This window comes from Panthera leo, chromosome D1 (assembly GCF_018350215.1).
Source record: "Panthera leo isolate Ple1 chromosome D1, P.leo_Ple1_pat1.1, whole genome shotgun sequence".
Taxonomy (NCBI): Eukaryota; Metazoa; Chordata; class Mammalia; order Carnivora; family Felidae; genus Panthera; species Panthera leo.
The window spans coordinates 33,210,600-33,228,760 of NC_056688.1; the positions used below are offsets into that span (position 1 = coordinate 33,210,600).

The 18,161-nt window shown below is 36.2% G+C and overlaps 1 long non-coding RNA gene across 1 annotated transcript in view; it reads left to right on the forward strand.

Annotated features, from left to right (window-relative positions):
• LOC122200724 overlaps positions 1-15,807 on the forward strand; it is a 48,018-nt gene extending 32,211 nt beyond the window's left edge. The window contains exon 4 of the long non-coding RNA XR_006193905.1: positions 15,737-15,807. This is a non-coding gene — a long non-coding RNA (uncharacterized LOC122200724). The remainder of the gene's footprint in view (positions 1-15,736) is intronic.
• Positions 15,808-18,161: the final 2,354 nt, after the last annotated feature.

An 18,161-nucleotide genomic window follows, 5' to 3' on the forward strand; every position in this document is an offset into this window, starting at 1 on the left:
TGGCACAGCAAAAATCTAACTTTTTATTTTTCCCCCAGTTCTGTTAAGATTCTGTCTGGCCAGTAAGTGTTGCAGGCCAGGTGTATACCCTGTAGGGAACCTAGGAGTAGGGAAAAGCCAAGCCAAGGTCGGCTGCATCTGTTCCTGCTTTGTGTAGTTATCTCACTTCCACAGTTTCTGAATTCTTGGCTGGTAACTTGGGAAAATACAGCAGGGTGTTTATATGTATGCGGTCTCTTCCTGCCAGTGTATAATCCACCTGAAGTCATCATTTTACCTTTTTAATGTTTATAATAACACAAATAACAGGTTTACTTAAGAAAAAAATGATAAACCAGGAAATACTGATTAGCAAATAAAAAACTTATTTATGGTGACTCAAATGAAAGATAGTAATATAAATATATTTTCACAAATGGAATCATCGTGTATATACTGTTTATATCATGCTTTTTCTCAATAATGGACTGATAATATCATATCCCTGGCATCATTTGAATTGCACTCAAAACTGCATGCTGTTTCTTTTGCCATTCTTTAATGAATATTACCCACTGTAAGGTTTTATTTTCCTGTTAAGGCAGTCCTTATTCCATTTCCCATCCTATGAAAGGCAATAACACCCACTGAAGATTGAAAAAAATATGTTAGAGAAGAAATTGGGTGCTCTAGAACTGAGTTCTTGTGAAAAGTACATAGAAAGAATAGCAGAATAATGGATGGAAAATAGAATGCTATAATATTCCATTTTTTTCTGCAGCAGGAAAGAGGGGCAGAAAAAAGAGACAGGGCTTTTCCTGTGGTAGTGAAATTTATTCAAATTTCAGACAATGCAAAAGCTGCAGTGAGTGAGTGCATCACAGAGGAGCACACAGCAGAGGTTTTCCTCTCTGTCTAAAATAATATTGGGTCACCAGCCAAAAGTTAACAAACACTCATGGACAGTTATGATGAACAATGTGTTCAGTAGGTCATTTACTCTTTTTTAAAAATTTTGTTTGTTTGTTTATTTATTTTTAATTTATATCCAAGTTAGTTAGCATATAGTGCAATAATGATTTCAGGAGTAGATTCTAGTGATTTATCCTCTATGTATAAGACACAGTGCTCATCTCAACAAGTGTCTTCTTTAATGCCCCTTACCCATTTAGCCTATCCCCCCCATCGACTAACCCTCCAGTAACCCTCAATTTCTTCTGTGTATTTAAGAGTCTCTTATGTTTTGTCCCCCTCTTTGTTTTTATATTATTTTTGCTTATATTATTTTTGTTTCCCTTCTCTTAAGTTCATCTGTTTTGTATCTTAAATTCCATATACGAGTGAAGTCATATATTTGTATTTCTCTGACTGACTAGTTTTGCTTAGCATAATACCCTCTAGTTTCATCCATGTAGTTGCAAATGGCAAGACTTCATTCCTTTTGATTGCTGAATAATACTCCAGAGAGTGTCAGTGTGTGTGTGTGTGTGTGTGTGTGTGTGTGTGTGTGTGTGTATACCACATCTTCTTTATCCAATCATGAGTTGGTGGACATTTGGGCTTTTTCCACTCTTTACATACTTTGGCTGTTGTCAATAGTACTGCTATAAACATTGGGGTACATGTACCCCTTCAAAACAGCACACCTGTATCCCTTGGATAAATACCTAGTAGTGCAGTTGCTGGGTCGTAGGTGAGTTTTATTTTTAATTTTTTGAGGAATCTCCATACTGTTTTGCAGAGTGACTGATCCAGTTTGCATTCCAACCAGCAATATTAAAAAAAAAAAAAAGAGAGAGAGATATGCTCTCTCTTTGTCTGCATCCTTGCCAACATCTGTTGTTGTCTGAGTTGTTACTTTTAGCAATTCTGACGGGTGTGAGGTTGTATCTCATTATGGTTTTAATTTGTATTTATCTGATTATGAGTGATGTTAAGCATCTTTTCATGTGTCTGTTAGCCATCTGGATGTCTTCTTTGGAAAAATGAGTATTCATATCTTTTGACCATTTCTTCACTGGATTATTTGTTTTTTTATGTGTTGAGTTTGATAAGTTCTTTATAGATTTTGGATACAAACGCTTTATCTGATATGTCATTTGCAAATATCTTCTCCCATTCCGTTGGTTGCCTTTTAGTTTTGCAGATTGTTTCCTTTGCTGTGCAGAAGCTTTCTATCTTGATGAGGTCCCAATAGTTCATTTTTGCTTTGTTTACCTTGCGTCTGGAGATGTGTTGAATAAGAAGTTGCTGCAGCCAAGGTCAAAGAGGTTTTTGCCTGATTTCTTCTGTAGGATTTTGATGGCTTCCTATCATACATTTACCCATTTTTCATCCATTTTGAGTTTATTTTTGTGTATGGCGTAAGAAAGTAGTCCAGTTCATTCTTCCGCATGTTGCTGTTCAGTTTCCCCAGCACCATTCACCGAAGAGACTGTCTTTATTCCATTGGATATTCTTTCCTGCTTTGTCAAAGATTAGTTGACCTTATGTTTGTGGGTCCATTTCAGGGTTCTGGACTCTGTTCCATTCATCTGAGTGTGTGTTTTTGTGCCAGTACCATACTGTCTTGATGATTACAGCTTTGTAATACATCTTGAAGTCCAAGATAGTGAAGCCTCCAGCTTCAGTTTTCTTTTTCAGGAATGCTTTGGCTATTTGGGGTCTGTTCTGGGTCCATAAAAATTTTAGGATTGTTTGTTCTAGCTGTGAAGAATGCTGGTGTTATTTTGTTAGGAATTGCGTTGAATATGTAGATTTGCTTTATTTTAACAATATTTGTTCTTCCAATCCATGAGCATGGAATGCTTTTTCATTTTTTGTGTATCTTCTTCAATTTCTTTCATAAGCTTTTTATAGTTTTCAGTGTATAGACTTTTCACCTCTTTGGTTAAGTTTATTCTTGGGTATTTCATGGTTTTTGGTGCAATTGTAAATGGGATCGATTCCTTGATTTTTCTGTTGCTTCATTATTGGTGTATAGAAATGCAACTGATTTCTGTGCATTGATTTTATATCCTGTGACTTTGCTGAATTCATGGATCAGTTTTGGCTATTTTTTGGTGGAATATTTTGGGTTTTCCATATAGAGTATCATGTCATCTGCGAAGAGTGAAAGTTTGACTTCCTCCTTGCCAATATGGATACATTTTATTCCTTTGTGTCATCTGATTGCTGAGGCTAGGACTTCCAATAATATGTTGAATAACAGTGGTGAGAGTAGACATCCCTGTCTTGTTCCTGACCTTAAGGGGAAAGCTCTCAGTTTTTCCCCATTGATAATGATATTACTGGTGAGTCTTTCATATATGGCTTTTAAGATATTGAGGTATGATCCTTCTATCCCTACTTTCTTGAGGGTTTTTATCAAGAAAGGATGCTGGAGGGGCACCTGGGTGGTTCAGTCAGTTAAGTGTTTGATTTTGGCTCAGGTCATGATCTCGCTGTCCCTGAGTTTGAGCCCCACGCTGGGCTCTGTGCTAACAACTCAGAGCCTGGAACCTACTTTGGATTCTGTGTCCTGCCCACCTGTTTCTCTACCTCTCCCCCACTCATGCTCTGTCTCATTCTGTCTCTCAAAAATAAGTAAATGTTAAAAAAATTTAAAGATGGATGCCGTGTTTTGTCAAATGCTTTCTCTGCACCTATTGAAAGGATCATGAGGTTCTTGTCCTTTCTTTAAAATTTTTTAATGTTTATTTTTTTTGAGAAAGAGACAAAGCATGAGGGGGAGAGGGACAGAGAATGGGAGACACAGAACCAGAAGCAGGCTCCAGGCTCCGAGCTATCAGCACAGAGCCAGATGCGGGGCTCGAACCCACAGACTGTGAGATCATGACCTGAGCTGAAGTCGGAGGCTCAACCAACTGAGCCACCCAGTGCCCCTTTTCCTTTATTTTATTGATGTGATGTATTACATTGATTGATTTGCAGATATTGAACCAGCCCTGTATCCCAGGTATAAATCCCACTTGGTCGTGATGAATAATTGTTTTAATGTCTTGTTGATCTGGTTGGCTAGTATCTTCTTGAGGATTTTTGCATCCATGTTCATCAGGGAAATTGGTCTGTAGTTCTTCTTTTTAGTGGGATCTTTGGTTTTGGAATCAAGGTAATACTGGCTTCATAGAATGAATTTGGAAGTTTTCCCTCCATTTCTAATTTTTGGAACAGCTTCAAAAGAATGGGTGTTAACTCTTCTTTAAATGGTTGGTAGAATTCCCCTGGAAAGCTATTTGGCCCTGGACTCTTGTTTTGGGGAATATGTTTTTTAGTGTTTATTTATTTTTGAGAGAAAGAGACAAAGGGTGAGCAGGGAAGGGGCAGAAAGAGAGGGAGACACAGAATCCGACACAGGCTCCAGGCTCTGAGCCATCAGCACAGAGCCTGATGTGGGGCTTGAACCCATGAACTGTGAGATCATGACCTAAGTTGAAGTCTGACAATCAACTGTCTGAGCCACCCAGGCATCCCTGGGAGATTTTTTTTTTAAATTTGTTTAATTTTGAGAGAGGGATAGAGCATGAGTGGGGGTGAGACAGAGATAGAGAGGGAGACACAGAATTCGAAGCACACTACAGGCTCCAAACTGTCAGCACAGAGTTGGATGAGAGGCTCAAACTCACAAACTGTGAGATCATGACCTGTGCTGAAGTTGGACACTTAACCAACTGAGCCACCCAGGCACCCTGGGAGATTTTTCATTACTAATTCAATTCCTTTACTGGCTATGGATCTGTTCAAATTTTCTATTTCTTCTTGTTTCAGTTTTGGTAGTTTATATGTTTTAGGAATTTGTCCATTTCTTCCAGCCTTCCCAGTTTATTAATGTATAATTGTTTATAATATTGTCTTATTATTGTTTGTGTTTTTCAATATTGTTTGTGATCTCTCTTTTTTCATTCTTGATTTTACTTATTTGGGTCCTTCCCTTTTTCTTTTTGATCAAACTGACTAGAGGTTTTTCAATTTTTTTTCTCTTTCAAAGAACCTGGTTTCATTGCTCTGTTCTAATGTATTTTTGTTGTTGTTGTTGTTGTTTGTTTGTTTTTTGTTTTTGTTTTGTTTTGTTTTTGTTTTGTTTTGTTTTTTTGTTTTTTGGTTTCAATACCATTGATTTCTGCTCTAACTTTTATTATTTCCTGTCTTCTGCTGGTGTTTGGTTTTATTTGCTGTTCTTTTTGCAGCTCTTTAAAGTGTAAGGTTAGGCTGTGTATCTGAGACCTTTCTTTCTTCTTTAGGAAGGCCTGGATTGCTATATACTTCCCTCTTAAACCGGAGGTTGCTGCATCCAGAGGTTTTGGGCTGTGGTGTTATCATTTTCATTGACTTCCATGTCAATGAACTTCCATGACTTTTAAATTTCTTCTTTAACTTCTTGGTTAGTCCATTCATTTTTTAGTAGGATGTTCTTTAGTCTCCAAATTTTTTCCTGTGGTTAATTTCGAGTTTCATAGCATTGTGGTCTGAAAATATGCACAGTATAATCTCGATCTTTTTATACTTGTTGAGAGCTGATTTGTGTTTCAGTATGTGTTCCCTTCTGGAGAATGTTCCATGTGCACTCAAGAAGAATGTGTATTCTGCTGCTTTAGGATGAAATGTTCCGAATATATCTGTTAAGTCCATCTAGTCCAGTATGTCATTTAAAGCTATTGTTTCCTTGTTAATTTTCTATTTAGGTGGGCTTTTGTTGTTGTAAGTGGGATGTTGAAGTCCCCTACTATTATGGTATTATTATCAATCGTTTCTGTATGTTCGTGATTAATTGATTTATATATTTGGATGCTTTCATGTTTGGAACAAAAATGTTTACAATTGTTAGATGGTGGATAGACCCCTTATTTATGATATAATGCCCTTTGCATCTCTTGTTACCGTCTTCCTTTTAAAATCTAGATTGTCTTATATAAGTATGGCTGCTCTGGCTTTCTTTTGGAAAGTAAGTCATTTACTTTTTATTTTATTTTTTTAATTAAAAAAAATTACATCCAAATTAGCATATAGTGCAACAATGATTTCAGGAGTAGATTCCTGAATGCCCCTTACCCATTTAGCCCATCACCCTTCCCACTTCCCCTCCAGTAACCCTCTGTTTGTTCTCCATATTTATGAGTCTCTTATGTTTTATCCCCCTCCTTGTTTTTATATTATTTTTGTTTCCCTTCCCTTATGTTCATCTGTTTTGTCTCAAAGTCCTCCTATGAGTGAAGTCATATGATATTTGTCTTCCTCTGACTGACTAATTTCAGTAAGTCATTTATTTTTAATGCCACAATGAATTAATTTAAAATTTTTAAGACTATACAAAAATATGTATTTTGAGAAGAAATGTAATGAAGGAAGCCATTACTCTATATGCTGTTCATTTAAGGTAACACTATTCTTTATTTCTTTTTCAAAACTGGGTTCGTTGTATATTCTAGTTTTTAGCTTCTTTTCTCCTCTTATCAATATATCTTTTTCAGTTGCACAGTGACTTGTTTTTCTATTTGATCCAAAACGTGGTAATCCAGAGAAGGTCTTGATTCCTTGATTTACTGTCTTAATTGTTCAATTCTTCCTTCAATTATGTGAGATACCCAGGATCATTTCAATAAAATCTTCCTTCCACTTAAGTTAGGGAGCCTGTTTTTGGTGTTTGATACCAAGAACATCTTAAACAGAATACATAAGTATTATGGGAAATATGAAGAGAAACAGGAATATACTCTGATGTAGTAAAAGGCGTTGCTCTCCAATGGGCAAGTTTAATTTTAAAGAAACAAAAACAAAAACATTCATTTGAAACTGCATGAACAAGAGAGAAAAACTTACAGAGAAATAGAGTGCCATTAACAAGAGAATTATACGTTGCTGTAACAAGAAAAGATATTAGAAACTTATGGACTTGGCAATTTCATTAACTTAATAAATGTTGTTCAGGGCCTGGAAATATTTCCAACAAACAAACATAAAAGATGAGATTTTGGGATGAGTATATTGTCTAGGACTCACTAATTTTGGTGTAAGAAGAACCAAGAATCAAACAGCAACCCTAGTTTAGAAACTCTCTGAGGATTCTCCAGCTGGAAGAATCTACAATGTGGGACATTTATTGGGTTAAATGCCAGGGAAGAGGCAGGGCACTGACCAATATAGTAATAAAGAAGGCAAGATTGAGAATTGTTTCTTCAAAAAAGATTTTTTAAACTTTCTGTATTTTGCAAATATTTTAAACTAAGCATGAAAATTACACACTTTTGGGGCGCTTGGGTGGCTTAGTCAGTTAAGTGTCTGACTCTTGATATCAGCTCACATCATAATCTCGTGATTATGAGATGGAGCCATGTGTCAGGCTCCATGGTGAGTGTGGAGCCTGCTTAGGATTCTCTCTTTCTGTCTCTCCTTTTGTCCCTGTTCCCTACTTGCATGCTTTCTCTCACTCAAAATAAAGAAATAAACATTAAAAAATACACACCTTTTATTAAAATTTAAAAGCTCACTAAAAATTTAGTTAACAGTTGCCACTTCAGAAGGAAGATCTTGTAAACATATCAGCTTTTTGTAGATGACTTGTCATATTTTTCACTTATTTTTTTTTTTTTTTACTCAATTTGTTAAAGATACAGGGAGACCATTTTGAATTAAACTAATATTTATAGGCAAATAAAAGTGGATGTATTAAGTCTCTAGGTTGAGTTCATTTTCTATTAAGACACACAAAAAAATTTCCAGGGGGAAAAGAGAACATATGTAGATTCTTTTACATTTTGTGTATGGGCTATAAACTTAAATTTACCCATTTAATTGCCTTGAAATTCAAGTGTGACTGCCTGTGATTGGTCTGTGCCCTATTCTATCAAGTTTTAAGCTTGCTACTATATTTACTGCCAATAAATGTTCAGAGTTTACTAGGGCACTAATGGATTTTTTTTAAATGTTTATTTATTTTTGAGAGAGGGAGAGAGAGCATGAGCAGGGGAGGGGCAGAGAGAGATGGAGACACAGAATTTGAAGCAGGCTCCAGGTTCTGAAAGTCAGCACAGAGCCCAACGTGGGGCTCAAACTCATGAACCGTGAGATCATGACCTGAGCTCAACCAACTAAGCCACCCAGGTGCCCCAGGGCACTAATGGATCTTGATCAGTGGTCTCAATTCTCCAAACTCCTCAGTCATTATGTTGTATACTTTTAGAAATAGATATTTATCTTTTCTAATTGTTGTAAAGGTCAGTACATCTATGGGCAATAGGAAGTCATTAAGAAGTTTAGATAGACTTCTTTTCAGAATAGATAGTTACATGTCTGTGGAGTTTGCATTTACTTCTGTTTTTCATCTAAGACATTAATAAAGAGTAATGAATCTAGTGACTTCCTTTGAATGTATTAACTATAAAAAGAAGACAAGACAGTTGAATGGTCACTGGAGCCTCTTTGAAACCATGCTAGGGAAAAAGAATAGGAGGTAGAAAAGGGAATGGGGAAGGAAAAAGTATAAAGGTGGAGAAACTGATTTATTTTATTTTATTTTTTAGGCAGTGTCCCCCAGATAAACCTGAGAAACGGGAATAGGGGCTTTCATTCCCAAGAGCAATATTATTTGTAGTTTAAGTTAATTAAAGCCATATCAGAAATTGACTATGCTTTATAAACATTCTTTGGTATGGTTTTGTGGATTTTCTTTTACTTTACAATTTATGTTCCATTTGAAAAGTTCCAACCTTGTCTTGGCTGAGGTAAAAGGAAAGGATGACTTTCCTTCCTTCAAGCTTTATGATTTTAAACAGTGTAGGTCAAATCTGCTAGGAGATTCAAGGGCCTCATTTAGGAATCAGGGTAAAGAGAAAAGCTCAGAGATTAGATTGTTTAATGCAAGAACAGATTTTAAGGCAAGAAACAAGATGGAAATTGAGTAAAAGGACCAATTTCCCCTGAAAATAGTGTTGGGGTTCCCAGAACTTTTTATCAGGTGCTAAATTCCAACTTACTGTGTTCTGTTGTGCACGAAATTACTTTTAGAGCAGATTTATGGTCTTGTGTGAAGTTGTTTCTATGGATCATCTCTGGCAGGAGGTAGCATGGTCCGTATCTATATTTAGCTCCACAGCATTTATGAGGTCAACTCCATCCTCAACACAGTTAATTATCAGTATACTTTGCTCTATACTTAATTGACATAAAAAAAATTCTACCTCAAGTGCTGCTCAAGAAATATAAACAGTTTCCAGATAGCTAGCAAAAACTCTGAGGAGTACCAGAAGGACATGCTCTACACATAAATAGAAACTTAAAATCCTTTTCTGCATTATCATTGCATCAAAGAATAGTTTCTTCGACCATTATCTTTGGCTTCCTATAGAACTGCTTTTATTGAATTAACTGTTTTCCTTAAGGTGCTGGCTGTGTAGTGTGTATGTTGGCATAATCAGATCATATATGTTCTTTCTGAATAAAAGATAATAACTGGTTAGTTTGATTGATTCAGGCCTTTTGCCTCAATCCTTTTTGCCATGTGAGGAGGGGGTACTGAACCAAGCTTTTTCTGGCACAAGAACATTGGGTTGACATCATTTCAAACTCTTTCCAAGTACTTACACTTTTCTCTGGGTTTAGGACCTGGGCTGCTTTTATGGCCCATAGATATGCAGTACTTCCCCTCTTCAGCAGTCTCTGGTCCCCAGGCAAAGAAGCCTGCTCCTGGGTGGCTCAGTCGTTTGAATGACCGACTTCGGCTCAGGTCATGATCTCACAGCTGGTGAGTTCGAGCCCTGTGTCAGGTTCTGTGCTGACAGCTCAGAGCCTGGAGCCTGCTTCAGATTCTGTGTCTCCCTCTCTCTCTGCTCCTAACCCACCCACATTCTCTGTCTCTCTCACAAATAAATAAACATTTAAAAAAAGAAAAAAAAAGTTATCAAAGCTTAGAAATAGGCAAAATGATGATTATATGTCATTTCACTATCATTCTGGAATGTTATCTATCAGGTTTACTGAATAATTATCTAACTCTCTAGAGAAATATACATTTGTTTGATTTACTATTTGCTATTAATTAGAGCCTGAACTCTGTTATAGTTAGAAGACTGATAAATTACAAATGATTTTTACCAGTAGAAATGTAATGTGTTGTTTCCAGTAGGAGAAAAAAACCACCAAGAGATTATGGTTTTATTGCCCTCTAGGACATCAATCAGTTTTCAAAAATCTAATTTATAGACTTGTTTCATCACTACATTCCTGACTGACTGTATAAACCTCTGTTCTGCAAGTGCTCTTTGAACCAGCTTCCCCACCCTGCTGGTTCCATCATTAATGAGTTATATTTTTGACACATGGTCTTTTTAGTCTCTCTTCTAAAGAGCTCTCTTCTTGGATCTCTGTAAGCCATATCCTTGCTTGTGATGATTTTTATGAAAGGCAAAATGGTGTCATGGGCAGAGAATCAGTTTTAGAGTCAGATTTAAGCTGGAATCATAGCTTTCTGACATAATAGCATTGCTATCTTGAACAGATCACTTAACTTCTCTGGTCATATTTTCCTCTAAGATAAAATGAATTACATGTGTTCCCACAATTAAAATTTTCAGTTTCTTCTTCAAAGTCCTCTTCTGAAATTCTCTGATTGCAACATTTAAGAGCTTCTTATTCCCAATTAACTTTTAAGTCAGAAATTCAAATGTGCAAAATTCTTTTCTCCTAGTTCACTGCTTGGTTATAGAACAGCAATAGTAGGTTATGCTGAAAACAAAAACAAAAACAAAAAACAAAAACTCAAATATCCTTCACAAAGCAGGTTCATAAACTCCAAGGATGCACGGTCACCAGGCAATCTTCCAGTCACTTTCAGTTCCATTTGGAAGTATCTGTTGCTTCGTTACAGTTTAAACCTAAGGATCTAACAATTCAGGGGGTTGACGTTTAACTTTAAAATAAAGAGAGCTTATAGGCGAAAAAATTATTACAACTTGTGCCAAAGTCCACTGCAAAAATACCAGATGAGGTTGATTCCTGGTGCTGTGATGTCATCTTCAAGGACAGGTATTGGCAGATGGTGTTGTCTCAAAGAATTACACAAAAATGAGACTCTCTCATGAGAAATTATTTTTCCCTGTTCCTATGGGCTAAAAAACCCTGATTTTAAAGTTTCCTTATTTAAAATCCCTCCAGTAAGGGATATTTCATCATGTTTGTGAGCTTAAAAGTCTGTTTCTATTTTAAATTTTTTACATTAACACCAAAATGTATTTTAATAATGCTCTTTTATAGATATCGGCATGGTGTTATCCTGATAACATTTCTAACTTTAGTTTACCTGTTTTCATTTTATTGAGTGATTTAAAAATTACACTGCAAAGCAGAATAATAATAATAATACCTTAAGCATTTCCAGTGACTTCCTTATACTACCACAATAGCTGATGATTTCCTGCACTTAAGGCATATGTGAATGATGTATCCATTTTTACATTTTACTAGTTTGTTTTAACTAGACAGAAGTTAGAATCATAAGCAACAAAATCAATTGTGAAATAAGTCACAAGTCCTACTCATAGTCAAGGGGAGAGGATTAAACAAGGGCATGAATGAGGTGTGGATTTCTCAGGGCCATTTTAGAATTTACTAACTAATACTCATAAACAAAAAGTGTCACAAAGTATTTAACCTATGATTAAATACAGAGATATAATATTTTCCAATGAAATCCTTGCATCTAAAATATAAGAGTTTCTTTTCTGGTATTTCAACTTAGCAACTATGTTAACTTAGATTTTGGTTTTTTTCCCATATAAAAATGATTTGCTCAAGCTGTAAATATCATTGGAAATAACTATTTTTTATTACAAAATTTTAGCTGAAGATCTTAAAAATAGCCCCCTTTTTCCAGTGGCAGTAGCTTTATGTAGGTATATTAACTCTCACTTATTAATATTGACTCATCTGTACCCAGTTTGTGCCAATGAAAATACTAGTCTCAGAGCTGTTCTACCATGCATTTCTAGATAAATTAAATATATATTGCACTGTGTTTACTTTTAAAAGCTGTCTTAGGGATTTTACATTTCATGAAGTTCTCGTGTATATGGTTAAGTTGGTTCATTTATGATGGCATTTGAATCAATTGTTGCATAAAAGATGATGTTTTATACTATTATTATTAAGAAAATGATTTACATATATGTGATGAATCACTAAATAGTACTCCTGAAACCAATACTACCTTATATGTTAATTAAATAGAATTAAATAAAAACTTGAAAAAAATTATTTGCATAGAGAGGAGTCTGGAATTTGTAAGAGGACAGTCCCCAGTCTTTATTACCTCTTATTTAATCACATAACAAATCTAAATGTTTTAATTTTAGTATAGTGTACTATAGACTGGGGACTAGTAGCCATGGAAACTTGGGAGCTTTGGTTGTGTATGTCAAAAGTGCAGGAGCACCTAAGTGGAATCATGATCTACATTATAAATACATCACCATAGAGACAGAATTGTGGAATCAAGAAAGCACAGAGTGTCACAGCTGAAAACTTTTAGGTCTTCTAGCCCAACCTTGGGTTTTTTATTCAAAGTTTTTATTTGAACAATTTCATATCTTATAGCTCACTGCAGAAGATCCACTGAAATTTACTTATTATAATAGTGAGTCAGATTTGTTAACCTTCAATCGAAAGAATGGTGTACTTTTTTTTTTTTTTTTGAGAAATGGTAAGATTTTATCCACTTCACAATCAGATCTGGTTTGTTGCTAGATGACTTCCACTTGGTCAAGCCAATAGCATGTAACTTTTAAATAAGAACTTGAAGTATTATATTTAAACCAGAAATCATATAATCAATCACACCATATTAAAAATAGCTATTATAAACCATTGACTTCAACTATCTGCTTATTTCTCACTTTCCAAACATTTTCCAAAAAATAAAAATTGCATGAGTTAAATGTAGTACACAGATATAACAAAGAATAGCTTGTAATAGCTTGTAACTTTTTTTTTTACGTTTATAGCTTCTACCTCACAGAATATAGTTCCTTCTCACTTCTTTCCAAGAGTTCCATGCAAAGTAGGGGGAAACAGTCTATTGTTACAGATTCTGTAGTATGGAGGGGAGTGCAAAGAAGCACATCAGAAGAATACAGAGCTTTGGGGTTTTTTAATTTAGTTTTTGATGATTTTTAAAAATTACAATCATAATATAGATACATTTAAAAATTGAGTATTTTTTATCTTTATGCAATTAAATGGTAATTCCCTCCCTCCCCCTGTCCTCCCTACTAACACTGTAAGCAGTTTGGCATGTATCTCCTAGTCAGTTTATGTGTGTATACATATACGTGAAATGTTATTTTTAAAAATTAGATCATATGTACAAAATATTCCATTACTTTCCCCCAAATTCAATAATATATCTTGTTGGTAGATTAACAGCTCTCTCATTCTTTGAAATGATGACATGATAATCCGTGGTATGGATGTGTAATAATTTAACTCTTTTTCTAACTCATTGATGGATATTCAGAATGTCTCAGTTTTTCTTTATTATATTATATGTGTTTCTTTTTATTTAATGTAATCTGGCTTAAAACAAGTTATTCAAGAGTATTCAGTGTGTAACTTCACATTACTCTGGTTGAGAATAAATTAATTTGTTAACAAAATATCCCTTTAGTGGCTGCCATGTTCTGAGAAAACATTGCTAAGTACTTAGGGATCAAAGAAGTGTAATACAGAGGTTTACCCTTAAAGGCCTTATATAACAGAGTGCTGTAAAAAGTGATGCATCCAAGATCTTGAGCTTAATTATTTTAATCTCATGTTTTGGTTTAGAAGTATTTGGTTTAGAATCTGAAAAGATTATTTGACTAGATAAAAATTAATCATTCTATGATTATTGGTTATCTATTGCTAGTTATCACATTACCACAAATTTACCAGCTTAAAACACATTTATGATATAATGAGAGATAGAAACCAAAAAATGTTCACCTTTAGCCTACAAGGCTGACCTATAGCCTGCGTAGTTTCAATAAAGATCAAATATGTGCTGGCTCCTACAATCCTTATAGGGTCTCCTGACTGCCTGACATCTCGCTGATAGTTAATGTTGAACTGAATGATAGGCACCAAAGAAATCTTGTGAAAGTAGTTTTATGAGTAGAAATTTGAAGAAAACATTTATGATCTAATACTTCCTGCATGTTTCCTTCCCCTTAAACACTAAGCATATAACTACCTGCTTCTTATGGCAAAAGTGCATCTCTTTCTACCCTTGGGTCCTGTCCCCTTGCTTATTATAATAAAAACACCTTTTTTGCACCAAAAGTGTCCCAAGAATTCTTTCTTGACAGTTCACTTGAGATCTCACATCACTGTACACATTCTGCAAGTGAGGAACCTGCACATGTCTTACCTTGGTTCTCAGCTTTGAGGTCTCTCATGAGGCTACAGTCAAGATCTTAACCCAGTCTTATCTGAGGCTTGAATAAAAAAGGATCTGATTCTAAGCTCATGTGTTTGTTAGTAGAATTAAGTTCCTTGTGAACTGTCAGATTGAAAGACTACTCTCTTTTCCAGATGCTGTTTGGAGGTCACCCTCAGTTCCTTGTCACACTGTCTTCTCTGTCTGGTGGCTAATGAAGGGTAGCAAAAATATGCACACACACACACACACCCCTCACCCCATCCTATGTTAGCATAAGGATTATTCTGAGCTGAAGGCAATTGTAAAGGAGATACAAGAAAATCTTTCCTCCCTCCCCCATTTGCCTAAAAGAAGACCATAAATTTGTAAAGTTGTCCTCTCCTCTCCTCTCTACCAGTAAAGTTAGAAGTAAACAACCATAAAGAATTCTAGACCTTTATCAACTCAAAAGTGGCACCAGAAAAACCTACATAACAAATCCTACTAACTAGCCCTTTTCTTCCATTAGTTCCTCCATGCATTTACCGACCACAATTTGCCACCTCTGGAAACTCTAATTCATCTTCCTCTATCTTGTCATTTCTCTAAAAAAATATTATTCTTTTGTTAAAATGCTATATAAGCCCAAATTCTAACCACTCCCTTGAGTTACTTATCAGAGTGTTCGCATGTGTATGTACAATACACGTGTTAATAAACTTGTTTGTTTTTCTCTTGTTAATCTGTCTTTTGTCAGTGTAATTTGTAGGGCTCCAGCTGGGAAACCTAGGAGAATAGAGAGAATTTTTTTCTTTTCTCTACACTTATTTCATCAAAGCTGGCATGAGAGAACCAATAAAGAATGTCTACTAGCAGAACAGAAATTACAATCTTATGTAATGAAATCACAGATTGATATTCTGTTATCTTTGCTACATTCCAGTGGTTAGAAACAAGTCACAGGTCCTGTTCTTACTCAACAGAAGGGAATTACAGAGGGGAAAGAATACTAAGAACTGGGGATCACAACTGTGAAGTAGGGACAGGGAAGCTGATGAGTTTTAGAGCCAGCTTGCCACAATTCACAAACAAAAAGTGTCACAAAGCTTTATCTGTAATTACATTCTAGAGGTACAGATAACAGATATAATAGTTGTTCAGAAGCTAGAGAAAGCAATGTGCCAAAACAGATGAAAAACTATTTGTGTTGCTTAGCTTAAATTGCTTATTATGGACTTATTTCCATATCTGTAAAAAACAGATAATTGGAGTAGAGGACACCTAAGGTCCTAATCCTCTATGGTTGCCAAAATACTTTGGTGAGCTTCAGTTTTCATAGCTATAACATTTCATTTATTATTATTATCTTTCTAGGTGAATTCAGTCACAGAATCTGCAAATAGAAGAACTCATCAACTTTGAGATATTCTCATTCCCAAAAGCTATTAAAAATATCCACAATATGACTAACAATAATTTTTTTTGTTTGGCATTATGTAGGATGCTGATTTACTGTCATGTTTCAGAAAGTACTTCCCACTCTTTGTAAAACACAAACAGAACTCTGGGCAATGGAAAACCATGTCAGTGCAGTCTGCTGGCCTGGGTCTATGAGTACTGTTTAATAAGAGCTCTGTGCCAACTGAGAGTGAAGGGAAAAAATTAACTATTTTCTGGTCACTCAGAAAAAAGAATCATATTCTGATACAGGTACTTCCCAGATACTCCCAAACTAAAGATTCAGAAAATGGATCCCAGTGAAATTTAACGGACTATACATAAGTGGAATCATAACCAGGAGATTCACTAGACACCAATATGAAGCCACAACATTCGAATTAAAAAGGTGGCAAAGACAAAGAGCATGCTTTGCATTGGCAAGTTCTGAAAAGTGAAAAACATTAGATTCTATCAAAAACAATAGAAGAAACTGCTTGCACAATGTCTGAATAAGCAAGTGGAACAAAGTCTACCTAAAAAGAGAGAAAAACCAAATTGAAATTATCCCACTGTGGTATAAATCCCTCTGTGCATTCTTTTTGGATGCATTCTTAAACTTGGAACTGGTAGGAAAGAATGTATAAAAATAATTTCTAAGAAACAAATTCCACTTTCAAACATCATTCTTTTACAAATTTAAAAATTTACAGTTTTCTTTTACAACTGCATGTCACTTTCTGAAAAGTCAAGTTGACCTTCCCATCATGTCAATCAAAGTAATTCTATCTTGAGTTTCAGATTTGATTGCATTCTCCTTGTTATGTTTCCTTAGTAATACCTCTGGATAATAAATCTGCAGTCTCTGTATGTGTGTGATTTTTGAACTTCCTTTTTCTTTTTCCCTTGAGTTCTGCTGTTCTGATTTATTGGAAGTATTTGAAATGACACCTTGAACTTTTGCAGTTGAAGAATGATTCTGCCTGAGTCTTCTCTAGGTGTCAGGAGAAGCCCATTCTCCCTGTGGGACTGAGTAAATAGGAGAGCAGAAGGGAACTTCTTTAGCCTGGCTCCCAGAGTCCTCCTCAGACTGAACCTGTAGAGGAGAAACATTTTCTATAAGTCAGCAGCTGGTGCAGTGACTCTCATGCTATCTTCATGTCTCCAAATCTAAGGCAGCTCTGTTGAATTGGGAAGCTGTAATGAACCAGTATTCCCATGGGAAGTTTCATGACTCTGAATATCTCCAGACAAGAATCTCACAGAACAGGTGGGTTTTAACATGTACAGGTCCACCTGGGGTCACTGGAGTCATATTTTGGCATTTCATGGGTATGCTTCCAAAGATACAAGCAATTGGTTTTGCAAACATCAACAACAATATTTAAGATACTAATTTAAAATGAGAAAAAAAACCCCAGAATTTTAGATTTAGGACAGAGCTTTGGAGTTCAGTGCTTCTCAGACTTTCCGTGCATGTTGTTAAAATATAAACTGAGACATATTAAAATTTCAAGACTTTATTTGACCCTAAATCAATTCCAATCAGGCAGTGCCTAAACTGGATGTGGTTAGGAGTGTTCTACCAACAGGAGCTTGAAGAAGGACTTTTATAGAGAAAAGGTGGAAGCAGAGTCAGGAAATTATTGATTGGCTATAACTTAAAGCCAAGATGGCTGTTTTTGACCAGTTGTCCTTAGCCTTTTGATTTAGAAACTTTGAGGTCACAACAGCATTAGAGTCACATCGGTCTAATGACCTGATTTGGTTAATTTAGCTATGTGAATCACTTTCTAATTCTAATTCAGGACCTAGGGAAGATGGAGGTGTAGGATGACGCTGGGCTCACCTCCTCCTGCTGATCACTTGGATTCCACCCACACCTGCCTAAATAACCCAGAAAACTGCCAGAAGACTAGCAGAACGGAGTCTCTGGAGTCAAGGGCAGACGAGAGGCCCACGGAAGAGGGTAGGAAGGGTGGAGAGGCAGTTCGCGCTACACGGACTGGCGGGAGGGACCTGGGGTGGAGGGGTGGCCTACCGGCCAAGCAGAGCCCCCCGAGTCTGGCTTGCAAAAGCGGAGGGGCCGGATGGAGTGTGTTCCGACAGCAAGTGGGACTTAATATCTGGAAGGTTATAAGTTAGCAGCTCTGCTCGGAGAGTGGGAAGGCTGGAGGACAACGGGAGGGAGAGGTGCTGAGCCCCAGGATGACAGAGCTCAGTTTGGCGGGGAACAAAGGCGCTTGCCAGCGCCATCTCCCTCACCCATCCCCCAGCCAAAATCCCAAAGGGAACCAGTTCCTGCCAGGGAACTTGCTTGTACCACGCAAACACCCAAGGCTGTGCTTCTGCGGATCCATCC